The 12,259-nt window shown below is 32.6% G+C and overlaps 1 long non-coding RNA gene across 2 annotated transcripts; it reads left to right on the forward strand.

Moving 5' to 3' along the window:
* Positions 1–1,137: 1,137 nt before the first annotated feature.
* Positions 1,138–3,125, forward strand: LOC140885394 (uncharacterized). 2 transcript variants are annotated; one of them, XR_012150924.1, is made up of 3 exons: positions 1,138–1,272; positions 1,668–1,852; positions 2,862–3,125. It is a non-coding gene; the product is annotated as an uncharacterized lncRNA (long non-coding RNA). The 2 variants fall into 2 exon arrangements; XR_012150925.1 differs by having other exon boundaries at positions 1,146–1,272; positions 1,543–1,852.
* The last annotated feature ends 9,134 nt before the right edge of the window (positions 3,126–12,259 follow it).

Genomic DNA, 12,259 nt, shown 5'->3' on the forward strand with positions numbered 1-12,259 from the left:
AAGTGAGTTAAATTGTCTTTCTCTTAATTTATTGTTGTGTACTTTTGTTAGATAATTTTGTGTTGAATTGTGTAGTGCTCATTTTGCTCTTGTGTCAATATTAAATAATATTAATTATTAAAGATTAAAGATTAAAGAGAGAGAGTTCAATTGTTTTCCTCTTTGTGTTAGATAATTTTGTTACATAAATTTTTGTGGTTGCATAATTTTTTTGTTCATCCAATTTTTTTTATGGCTCGTCATTGTTCAATTAAAATTAAAAATAAAAATCTAATATATTTGTCTTCCTCTTAATTTATTGTTGTGTTAGATAATTTTGTTACATGAATTTTTGTGGTTACATAATTTTTTTGTTCATCCGATTTTTTTATGGCTTGTCACTGTTCAATTAAAATTAAAATTAATATATGTTAAAAAAAGAGAGTTAAATTGTGTAGTGTCCATTTTTCCTTTGTGTCAATATTGAAGATTATTAATATTAATTATTATTAATTATTAAAGATTAAAGAGAGTGAGTTGAATTGCCTTCCCCTTATTTCATTGTTGTATTAGATAATTTTGTTACATAATTTTTTCTGATTACATATTGTAAGACCCAAAAATATTAAGTTCTTAATGACGGGATTTAAGAGTTAAATTCTGAATAAGAGTGAAAAGAGGAATTTAAGAATTTATGTAAATTAGGGATTTCAATTTCGGGTAAAAAATATTTAATTTGAGGATTTTTCGGATTTTAAGATTTTAATATCCAAAAATCTTAAATTAAAATATTAAAAATATTTAAATTGATATTTATGGAATTTAAGATGTAAATTCCAAGATTATAAATATCAAGGATTTAATTTGAGGATGAAATACGGGCAAGGACCAATTTGCGAATATTGAGCAGTTCAAGGACTAAAATGCGATGAGGTCCGAAATGATTTAATTTTAATTCGAGAATATTTAATTTGAAAATTTTTAGAGTTTAGAATTAAATTCTAACATTCTTAAATTATTTAGGATTGAAATTGAATTAAAAGATTGGCCGAGAACCAAATCGTAATTACTGAAGAATTCAGGGACTAAATTGCAATTAGGCCAATATATATCACAACTTACACATATTCCTAGCAGAACTCACGTGAACCATCAGTAGGAGGGGAGAAAAATCTGAAGAAGGTTTCAACGCCATTTTCAACCTTTCCAAAGCTCGATAAAAATCGATCCGCCCGGTAGAATTTTTGATTGATCGTATATTTGCGATCACAGCTCCGAGTGCTACGTTTTGACGTAAGTTTTATGAAGTTCTACCATGTTTGAATTTTAAGTTGTTGTTAGAATTAATATTTGATTGTATAAATGTGCTCTAGTATATACGACGATAGCATATCTAAGACAGATCGAGAAAAGATCGTCGTTTGAACATGTTTTAGAATTTTTTAAAGAATTTTCGAAAATCTGAATTTTGGGGCTTTAGATTTAGAAATTGTGTTGAAGAATTGAAGTTGATATTATGTTTAGATGATTGAGAAGATAATGTATATGCTTTTGGAATTTCAGTTCGGGACCGTTATGCCGGCGACTTGAATTTCGGTTGTATTATCACGTTTTGACTTGTATAAGCATGAAAGAGGCATTGATTAAGATTGGAAGATTGTATTGAGCTTGTTTATGCTTTATTTCAGAATTGAATGTGAATATATCGAATTCGAATCGACGAGCTCGAGAAGTAGCCTTTGAACCAAGAAAGATGGAAGAAGGTTTGAAGGTAGTTTGCCTTGAATGATTGTAATGATATGAGCAGATTTTGATAGAAGTTCTTTGATGTTATTTGTCCAGAATTGGAGCATCTAAAACTCGAGATCGAAAGGTATGAATAGACATTAATAAGATGGGCAGAATAACTCGAGATTGTTTTTGATTATCGAATTGCCTAAAATCACATACATGCATGTTTAATATATGTTATTGTTTACGTTTACATAAATGGGATAGATTATTCAAGATAGACATCTTTTTGAATTTCCAGAATATTTATGTAAATGTTTACTTGTCTTCTTTGATTTATTATATGATTTTATGTATTGAACATGTTTAACGTATTTCAATTGATGCTTACAGATTTGTAGGTATCTAAAGAGAATATCTGTTTAGACTTAATTGATATTGCTGCCTTGAGTGATTATATGATCATATGATTATATGATTGATGTGTTCAAGATATTTTTTTTAGCTTATGTATGATTTGATGCATCAAGATATTATTGCATTCATCTTGAACCCTACCTTGATAAGCACAGAGGGTTGAATGACCTAGAGTGCAGATGACGTTTGGAGATCTGTAGTTGAGTAGCACGGACTGTAGATTTACTTCCAGAGTCAGATGACTCATGAAACGGAATATAGATTTACTTTTAGAGCTAGATGACTCACTATAGTTGCACCAAAGTCAGGGGAATTGAGATATTTAACACCACCTCGATTGGGGGAGTTGGTGGTTAGTTAAAGATTTTATTTTCCCGGGATCCCAGAACTACGATTTATTGATATCAGATTTGATAGCATATTCCTTGACACATGCATTGCATTTATGTATTAACCTAGAAATTTCTATGGTTTAGAATATACAGTTATAAATGCTAGAATGTTGTTATATGCCATTCTAGATATGAATGTGTTGATATGCTTATTATAATTGCTTTAGCTGAATAGCCATGCTTTCAGAATTTAAGAATGAAGTATGTTTTGATGATTTAAGATTAATTTGGCATATAGATTTAATATGCTTAAATGATGTATATGCATGTCGTTCATACTGAAATTTATTCTCACCGGAGTTATCTGGATGTTGCTTTGTTTGTATGTGTGCATTGCATCAGGTTGGGATATGATCAAGTGAGAAATGGCTTGGATTGCACGAGATTGAAAGATTAGAAGTGCAGACTCGGGTTTTTAATCAGATGACATGTCGTTTATAAATTTGGTAAACATGTTAGAACAACAAGCACCTTTGTATATGTTGTTGTCGAGTATTGATTTATACTTGAGAATTCATGTATTACAGATATGTAGATTGATGTTTAAATGCATGTCAATGTAGATTCATGTTGAAAAGCTTATATGATAGATTATATCATTTTTCAGACTTGAAAATCTTAAGTTCTGAATTTTTAATACAGGGCACGGACCCCGTGTCAAGGTCCGTGTAAGGGTCCTGGTGGACTCTGCCTTGCAATTCCTTCATTTTTGATTTCAGCGATGGGTACGGATCCAGTTCCAGAAGAGGCACGGACCCCGTGCCTTGGTCCGTTCAGGGTCCGGATCGAGGTCCGTGTCTTTTAAAAAAAAAAAATTCTTTTAGCGACGTGTTTTTGCGTCGCCAAATGTAAGGTCTTGCGTCGCCAAATGTCCTGTATTATTTATTTGTTTATTCAGTAGACTAATATTCAGATTGAATATTTCTAGTTATTAATCGCCCTGTAAAATTAGATTAGCACCCGAGGTCCCCACACATATTTTGTTCATTCGATTTTTTATAGCTTGTCATTGTTCAATTAAAATTAGAATTAAAATTAAATAAAGCTATGCGAGTCTTAATTTATTTATCTGTTAGATAATTTTTGTTCTTGCATAATTTTTTGTGGTTACATAATTTTATTAAATGTGAACAAAGATGATGAATCTTTTGTTTTCCCAAATAAATCTATATAAATATCTAATTTCACTGAACTAAAAAAGCTAAATGTCACCAAATAGTATACAACGTGCAACACACGTTTCGTTTATTAGTTATAGAATATATACTGGTAGTGTTTTGGAATGAAATTTTGTAAATGAAAAACTCAAAATTCTTCCCAGAAGCATTTCAAAATACTAGCATAATATCCGTAAAAAAAAAAAAAAAAAATACTACCATAATATGTTTCGACTAACAACTTCAATTGTTTGTACAATATTTGATACTTTGAAAATTTTATTTGTACTTTAAAGTTCGAAATAACTAACATAACAAATCATAAAATCATTTGATTCAGAGTAAGATAATAAATTAAAGAATCGAGTGTATATATACAAATATATATATATATATTGTTTTTATGAGTTTTTTTTAATATTAATTAATTTTGTTAATAATAATGTTGTGAATGGTATAAAAAATTATAACAATAAAGTAATCGAGTTTTACTCAATTACTTAAGGGTGGCTGCAACGCGGGTTGTACAAAATTCAATAATTGGGCTTTGTGCAGGCCGCTTGCATTGTAGCCTGCAACTTCTTCAATTGGAGCTGTAGCTTGGACGCCAACTATAGCCTTAATTTATAAATTAATTTTTTTAAAATTTGTGTTTGTGCGGGGGGTTGCGGTACACACACCACTTGTAGCAGTGAGCGCCACGCACTCGCGTGTGGGGCAACCCAATTTAATTTACTTTTTTTTAACGAAACATAAAGATGAATTGAAAGATGTGCCAATCTGAAATACAATGCGCAATTTATTGGAATGTGTATATCGATAAGAAAAGATACATTTTTTAAAACTAATTTAATAAAAAAAATTTAAAATAGAATAAAAAATAAACTATAAATAAGACATGAATCTAATTTCACAAATCATTCCACATTTCTCTTTGAAACCATCTTAGTTTATTTTATTGTATAAATCAAATAGTTGATCAATTCAGTTGGTCATTTAACATAAAAAAATTCAAGATCTCAAATCTCGTTTTCGTCTCAATTCTCATCCTTTTGATTTTTCTTAAGCAACTTATTTTTTGCAAAATATTCTCATCAGTTCAAATGTTCTTAATCCTCACTTTTTTCATCCAGTATTTCCGACTGATTATTATACTTCAAGGGGTGACCGTTTTATGATGTCACATCATTCTCACGTATTTTACTCAACCACTATGGAACATCCCACCAAGTATATCTCAAAACGTCGGTTTCGAAGGATCTAGATCCGATAGAGAGCCGACAACACCAATGTCAAGGTTCGGCTCTCAAATTCCATCACATTCGACGCAGCTTGAGATAGAAAATATTATATAGCACCTAAAAATTCAATCTACTAAATCACATGTATTAAATTAAATAAATATTTTGAATATTATTTTTAAGTTTAATCAATCTAAATTATTTATTTGAATCAAGTTTAATTGATTTAAATTCTTTAATTTGAATTATGTATTAATAAAATGTTAATTATTTATTTAAAGATTAATTATTTATTCAAATGATTTTATTGTACCAACTATTTAATTAATGCTTTTAATCATTTAAGTTTATTTATTTATTCAAATGATTCTATTGTGCAATCTAATTGTTTTAAATAAGCTTGCTTATTTAAATGATTTTAATTATTTAATTTATTCGTTTAAATGATCTTAACTATTTCGCTTATTTATTTAAAATAACTTAAGTTTATTGGATAATTATTTAAATGATTTTAACTGTTTAACTTATTTATTTAAATAATTTTGATCGTCCAACTTATTTATTTTTTTTTAAAAAAATTTAATTTAGCGGTTAGTTATTTTAAATCATTTTAAATGTTTAGATTATTTATTTAAATGTTTTTAACTGTCCAAGTCATTTTAAATTTTTTTTATTCCACTTGTGTATTTTATTTAAATGCCTTTTAAACAATCATTTAGTTTATTTAAATTTTTTTAATCGCTCAATTTATTATTTAAATATTTTATTTATCACTGTGACATCAAAATATTTAAAGTATTGATTTTAATTTCTAAGTTAGTGTTTAAATTCTTTCAGATGTTTATTTTTTTAATTATTAAATTTATTAATCTGAGATACTTAATTTCCGTGACCTTCGGCTCTGGCATACGGTAATGGTGGATTTGGCGGTAAGACCTTAAATTTTATTTTGAGTTAGAATTCATGAGAGTTGAGAAAAATAAATGGAATTTTTACTTTTAAAATTTTTTGAGTTTCAAAAATCGCGTAAGTGCATTCTTGAGCATAACTTTCAATATTTCTCAAAATTAATCTTTTCGAACTCAGACTAGTAAAATTCTATTCTTATATTTAATTTTAGAATTTTTAAACTTAGAAATTTAAAATAAATGCAAAATTTTAAGGAGCTAAATGTGTAAAATTAAAAGCGACACTTTCATAAATGTAATAACATTTTATGGTACACATCACTCACATTACCTATCTATACATACATACACTAATAAATATACATATAACCTATCTAGAGCACTCCACCATTAAAAAATCAGCCCATTTCTAAACCCTCAAGTTCCCTCCAAAGCCGTCGGCCTTCACCCATATCACCTCACCGGCCACCGGCGACCCTCCCCCACCACCGTGCCCCCTTAGAGCCGTCTCATTTAAGCTGTTGGTCGTGGTGTTGTAGCCCTTTGGTCGCCCCTTTTCTTGTTCTTTTTCATAGATTGAGGCAAAATCTTGTGATTTTTTTGAAACACTTTTTGAAACACCAAGCATAGGAAAGTATTTCTTTACTTAAATCTTGATTATTTCGAAATTTTCAGTATGTATATGTGTATGGGACCTTTTTTAGTGTAAAAATCAGTAGCCTTGGTTGATAATTTCGAAAATTTGCATCTATTTGTTGCTAGGTTGTGTTGTGGATCGATTTGTGATAAAAACTTGCATGGAATTGAGGTCTCTTGAAATTTTGATGAAAATTCAATTTAGCCATGTGTAAAAACAGCTCACGTGAATGTGTGTTTGGTGGTATGTGAGTTATGTATCATGTCATGTTTTATCTTTGAAGTTATATATTGAAAAGTTTCAAATTCGACTTGAAATTGTGGGCAATTGAACTTGAATTTTGAAAAGATGAATGAGTGAGTGAACGGGCTGTCCATATCGATTTATTAAGGTGTGAATGTGTCCTTGGTAGTGTATTTGATGGTGTTAAGGGCTGAAGTTGGTGAAAATTAGGATAGGAGCTTGGTTGTGGCGATTGGATTGACCGGGTGAAACTTGTCGGGTTAAAACCTTGACTTGAGCTAGCACCGAGCACGTGGCTAGCTCAAGGGCACTTGCTGGTCACTAGGGAGGCCCTAGATGGTGTTTTTGATGGTTGAATTGTAGAGTAGTCATTGACGAAAGTGGTTTGAAGGTTTTAGATATTGAAGGGTTAGAGCAGATTTTTTCTTGTTCTATGCGATTCGCCTTTAGAAATGAGTTCTTATCTTGATATTTTAGAGACCTGGACAGGGGGTGCCCTGACCCTTCTTAATGTGTATGATGTTGGGGTCGTGTCGGTTCAAATTGGGCTTAATTCGGGCAAGTTTCAGGTAGGAAAAAGGTGGTTCAAGTTGAAGTGTCTAGAGCAAATTTCCGAGAATTTTAGGGGCTGTCCGGGAACCTAAATTGATCGGGATGCTCGGGCTTGAATTATAAGTTAAAGACTGATCCTAGGGGTGATTTAGGATGTGTATAAGATGTCGTTTAGAACGAAAAGTCTTTTGGATAAGAATGAGATAGTTTATGGGCTGTACGGGCCAAACACCCGTGTAAACCCATTGTGGGATAAGTCTAAGTGATTCTAGGAATGCCTATAAGTTTAATGATGGTCATATACACAACATTCATCAATTAATTCAAAGTTTATATTATCTTTCTGGATCGTGTCATTACATTCATTCAATGTCCTTATCCTTCGCGTGAGTAAATTCAAATTATTCATATTCTAGTCCCAAAATATAAATAATGTAAAGATGAAAAGATAAAAAGTTAAATGTGAAAAGATTAAATTAAATGTAAAATTTTTGAATGAAGAAATTGGTTGTGACTTAGACGTGCAATGATGGGTCGGAGGATGTCCTGGCTTACTTGCCAAAATTAGACGTGTAGTGCGAGGTCGGGAGACATCCGGCTTCCCTACCAACCAGACGTATAGTACGAGGTCGAAAGAAATTTCGGCTTTCCTATCAACCAGACGTGTACTACGAGGTCGGGAGAAATCTCGGTCTCCCTACCAATTCAAAGGGGGTAATGTGGTGTCGAGAGAGATCTCGGTATCCTTGTCGGCATAGTAATGTAGTCATTGATCGATCAAAACTATAGTCACAAACGAAGATCTAAATTGACAAGATAATTAAAAAGGAAATGTTCATGAATGTTATGTTTTCATTGCATATTTTGAAGGTTCTACTCCGGGCATGTGTTGTGTTTTTTCGTGAGAATTCATTGTATACTTAGTATTATTTTTAGTATGATGCATTTATTTTGAACCCTTGTTATTTACGGTTCAAATCTTGTTGAGACTTTAGGCTCACTACTATATTTGGTGCAAGTGAGTTCCTTAAGGAAGCTGAGGGGTAGGATCCTCAGAGTTTGTAGTTCTCCAGCGGCATACCCCTCGATCGTTGCCGCTCTTATTTCCTTTTTCCGTATTAAGTTAAATGTAATAATGAACTTGTGGCATTTATGATTCCAGTATTTAGCAGTATGTGTATTACCTGCACTTCTATTTGTGGCATGTAAACTTTTAACGTTTTTACTCTGATTTGGGATTGTGACTGCATACTTATACCCTATACCCCGTATTTCCCTTCCTGTTTGGGGTATTATATTAATTGCTGAGTTGTGACAGGTTGGTTATTGTTAAAACAAATAAGTCATGTCAATTTTTTTCTAAATCCGCATTTTTCTTTATTAATTTATCGTATTAGAGGTTAGAGTCGTCTCATATTAACCCTAGGATGATATTGCATGTGAAAAAAAAGAGTGTTTTTCGAAATAAAGTTAAGGTGATGCTGAGACGCTAAGATCTCTACTCACATAATTAAATGAAGAAAAATGCAGATTTTTTTTTAAAAAATTTACATGACTTGTTTGTTTCAACAATAACCAACCTGTCACAACTCAGCAATTCATATATATAATACACAAAACATGAAGAGAAATACGGGGTAATAGGGTATAAGTATGCAGTGACAATCCCAAATCAGAGTAAAAACATTAAAAGTTTACATGCCACAAATAGAAGTGCAGGGAATGCACATCCTGCTAAATATTCGAATCATAAATGTCACAAGTTCATTATTACATTGAACTTAATGCGGAAAAAGGAAATAAGAGCGGCAACGGTCGAGGGGTATGCCGCCGGAGCACTACAAACTCTGAGGATCCTGCCCCTCAGTCTCCTCAACGAACTCACCTGCACCAAGCATAATAGTGAGCCTAAAGACTCAACAAGATTTGCACTATAAATAACGAGGGTTCAAAATACATGTATCATACTCAATATACAATTAATTCTCACAAAAGGAACAAAACACATACCCGAAGTAGAACCTTCACATATGCAATGAAAACATAACATCCATGAACATTTCCTTTTCAATTATCTTGTGAATTTAGATCCTCGATTGTGACTATGGTTTTGATCGATCAATGACTATAGTACTATGCTGACAAGGATATCGAGATCTCTCCCGACACCACATTGCCCCTCTGAATTGGTAAGGATACCGAGATTTCTTCCAACACCGTACTACACGTCTAATTTGATAGGGATCCCGAGATTTCTCACGACACCGTACTACACGCCTGGTTGGTAGGAAAGCCGAGATGTCTCCCGTCCTCGTACTACACGTTTAATTTTGGCAAGTGAGTCAGGGCATCCCTGACCCATCAGTGGACGTCTAATTCACAACCAATTCACCTCATTCATTTACTTTTCATTTAATTTAATCTTCTCACATTTAAATTTTCATCTTTTCACATTTTCATCAATTATACTTTGGAACTAGAACATGAATAATTTAAAGGTAACACACGCAAAGGATAAAGGCATCAAATGTAAAGACATGAACTAGAATGATAATATAAACTTTGAATTATGGATGAATGACATGTAGGTGGCCATCACTAAACTCATAAGAATCCCTAGGATCACTTAGACTTAACCTCTTAATGAGTCGATACAGGCGTTCGGCCCGTAGGCCCATAAACTAGCTCATTTTTATCCGATTGTCCTCCCGTTCGAACCGACACCTCATACAAATCCTAAATCACCCCTATGATCAGTCCTTAACCTTTAATGCAAGCCCGAGCAGTCCGTTCAATTAGGTTCCCGGACAACCCTTAAACTTCCCGGAAATCTGCTCTAGACACCTCAAATTAAACCACCCCTTTCCTACCCGAAATTTGTCTGAATTAAGCCCAATTTGAACCGACACGATCCCAACATCAAAAAATTGAAAATCCTAGATCAGAACTTATTTCTAAAGGCAAACCACATAGAACAAATTTTTTTTTCTAGTCCTTCAATATCTAAAACCTTTAAAACACATTTCTCAATGACTACTCCACAATTCAACCATATAGGACCTCCATAGTGACCAGCAAGTGCCCTTGAGCTAGCCACGGGCCCGGTGTTAGCTCAAGTCAAGGTTTTAACCCGACAAGTGTCATCTGGTCAATCCAATCGCCACAACCAAGCTCCTATCCCAAAATTCCCTAACTGGTGCCCTTAACATCCATCAAATACATTGCCTAGAACACATTTATACCCTTAATAAACCACATGGACAACCACTTAACCCTTTCATCCATTTCATCAAAATTCAAGTTCAAAATCCCACAATTTCAAACCAAACTTGCAAACTTTCAACATATAACTTCAAGGAAATATAATAACATGACCAATAACTCACAACCACCCATTTACACATGCAATAGGATCAAAATTAGGCCATGAACAATCTGATTTTTCCTAAAAGTTTTGAAAAGTTCAAGTCCAATGCAAGTTTCTATCTCAATGCAATCCACAACACATTCTAGCAACAAGGAGATGTAAATTTCGAAAATCACAATGTTATGCCTACTGATTTTTCATCAAAAATGGCCCCATACAAATGTATATACTGAAAATTTTGAAATAAACAAAATGTAGGGGAAAAAAATATTATACTATGCTTGTTGTTTCAAAAGGGGCACAAAATCTTGCCCAATCTTTGCAACACAAGAGAGAAAAAGGGCGTCCAAGGTGATTGTAAGGCCCGAAATTAATTGATTTAATCCGAAAATTATTTAATTTTAATCCGAGTATATTTAATTTGAGAATTTTGGAGTTTTGAATTAAATTCTAATATTCTTAAATTATTTAGGATTGAAATTGAATTAAAAATATTTGTCGAGGACCGATTTGCAATTAAGCAAGACTTGAGGGGCCAAAGTGCAAATAGTAGAAAATTGTTGGACACTTGTTATTTTGATAAGTCCTCACGTGTAATATCAGTAAGTTCATCAGAAATTTCAAAGACAAGAACCGAGAGCAAGAACAAAAAAATTCCAAGTTGCATTTTTCATCTTCAAATTGCCATATCTTGTGTTTCGGTTATTCGAATTCGATTCCGAAAAAGGTTCTGAACTCCTTACAAGAAGACCTTCGATTTGATGTAAGTTTTATTTTGATTCATTATGGTTAGAGAAGTCGAAAATGGCAGAGATCAGATGTGGATATGAATTGATGTTGTTAAGCTTGTATTCTTTGTTCTATCTAGTTCGGGTTGAAGGATGACTATCGATTATGTTCTTATGATTTCTCAGCCACTATTCGACTTATATGTTTGCTGATATGATGGGTTTGAGTTGATATGCAGCTGATATATGATGTGTATGGTGATAGAATTGACTTAGTTGAGTTCGGGATTGCCGAGTAATATCGATATGCCGTCGAACTTTTGATTTGAAGTTGTTTTGCTATCTCATACTTGAGCTGCCATTGACATGATTAAATCTGATGTTTCCTTGATAAATATGCTGTGATTTCAGTTTACAATCAAGAGACGTCAAATCGAGAATCCCGACTTCGAAACCGGTAGAAGAAAGAACAAGGTTTGTAGCCTTTTTGCATTGAAGTTGGGTTGAAGTTTGAGCAGATTTTGACACAAGGTTATGTTATATGGATTGACCAGATTTGGGAGCAGAGTTTGATAGCCTTGAAGAGCTTGAAACCAAGACAATAAAGGTATAAACCAACATCGAACCACGGGATATATAACTCGAGTTAGATTGACTTGAGTTTTCCCTAAACCACATACTTATTTGTTTCTTGTTGGAATTGATTTATTTTCAAGTCCATATATATATGTTCTTGATTGTTTAATTGATAGAAGAATTGTATGAGATAGGTGATGGCATAGATAGATAAAACTATTGCCTTTCCTTGCTAGATTAGCTTGTCTCTTGTAGGTGGCTTAGATTAATGCTTCTAGAATTGGTTGCATCTTGATAAGCCACTAGATCTTAAAGAGTTGAAGGCGGATGT

The sequence above is a fragment of the Henckelia pumila genome, chromosome 2 (assembly GCF_033568475.1).
Source record: "Henckelia pumila isolate YLH828 chromosome 2, ASM3356847v2, whole genome shotgun sequence".
Lineage (NCBI taxonomy): Eukaryota > Viridiplantae > Streptophyta > Magnoliopsida > Lamiales > Gesneriaceae > Henckelia > Henckelia pumila.